Below are 1,581 nucleotides of genomic sequence, written 5' to 3' on the forward strand. Positions count from 1 at the left end.
TTTTGTATCTTTCCCTTCAAGGCTCAGGGGTCCATGATTATCTTCTGTGTCTGTGTTAATTGGTTTCCCTTTTCTTTGTTGAAGAGGGTCTGTGCAGTCCTTCTGCCTAGTCCGCCATCTTGCCGGAACCTATTTAAGGTTTAAAGATTATCAGTGCAATCGTTTCATGGGTTTATCCAAGCTTTTGGGCTCCAGGATGTCTGCAGAGATTTCCTTAGTTTTTACTTAATGCACTTTTTTTTCTTCCAGGATTCCATCCAGGATACCACATTATATTCAGTAGTAATATCTTCCTAAGTTTTCCTGGCTGTGACAGTTTCCCAGACCTTCCTTCTTTTTGAAGACCTTAACAGTTTTGAGGAATACTGATCAGGTAGTTTGTAAAATGTCCTTCTGTTGGGATTTGTCTGATGTTTCCCCCATGACTAGGAGTTTGAGGAGAATGACTACAGAGGTAAAATGCTTTATTATCATATCATGTAAAGTATCTCCTATCAAGAGATAGTATTATGGGGGGCAGGGTGGACCTCCTTGTCTTCTTCTGACAAAGCATTGACCAGGAGAGGCAAAATGTCCAATAAACCAAAGTTTATTAAAAAGAAAAGAAGGGGGAAGGGCTCAAGAGGGAAAGAGGGAGAGGGGCTTCTGCCTATGCTAGACTCCAGTCTCTCACCTAACAAAGTATTTCTTAGAGTTTATAAAGAGTTTTAGGCAGGAATAAGGCATTATCTTTATTCATAAAATAGACAAGAGTTTCCAGGAGAAAGGTCGGGTAATGAAAATCAGGTGTGGGTGAAGGAAGTAGCTAAGATGGATTCCACCACTAAGTCTGTCAGAACAAAGATGGAACCCATTACAAAGGCTGCTGGGTTGTTTGCTGTGAGTTATTCTGGGATGTTGCACATGTGTGATGCCTCTAGACCCTGGTTCATGTGCCAGCAAAGGATTCCTGTTCTTGAATGCCTCTGGTCGAAGGTAACTTTGTCAGTCAAGTTGAATTTTACTGTGCATGCTCTGCACCTGGTGAGATACTTGAAGGACAACTCAGGAAGTTCATCAGCATTTTACAACTGATCAAGTTTGTGGGGCTTAAAAAGTAATTTTACCTTGCCCAAGGGCCTGGTTTGTTAACCTCAAGTAATTCTCTGTTGCCAGCAGCACTAATACTGAGTCTAGAGGCTGCTCGATTCAGTCAACTGGATTCCCTACCTGCCTCATTAAGATGATGTTGACCTTGATCATCTGGTTGGGTCTGTGCTTGTCAGGTTTCACCACTGTGTTTGTCAGGTTTCACCACTGTGTTTGTCAGGTTTCACCACTGTACTTTCCATACTGTACACTTTGGAAGGAAGTTATTATGTACAACTTATACTTAGGGACAAGGAGTTATGTTCCACTTCTTGGAGGGCAGAATATTTGCACACATTGTGTGGAATTGTCTTGCAGAGGAGATTTGTGCCATTTTTGTTTTTTAATTCAATCATTTATTTATATCAGTATGGACTGTCTATTTAAATCTTATCTTTCTGTGCTTTTTCTTGTTGCCATTTTATCCACTTTCACTTTTAATTATAGCTATAG

Source organism: Orycteropus afer, unplaced genomic scaffold (genome assembly GCF_000298275.1).
Source record: "Orycteropus afer afer isolate SDZICR_OR568_19922 unplaced genomic scaffold, OryAfe1.0 scaffold00474, whole genome shotgun sequence".
In the NCBI taxonomy this organism is placed as follows: Eukaryota; Metazoa; Chordata; class Mammalia; order Tubulidentata; family Orycteropodidae; genus Orycteropus; species Orycteropus afer.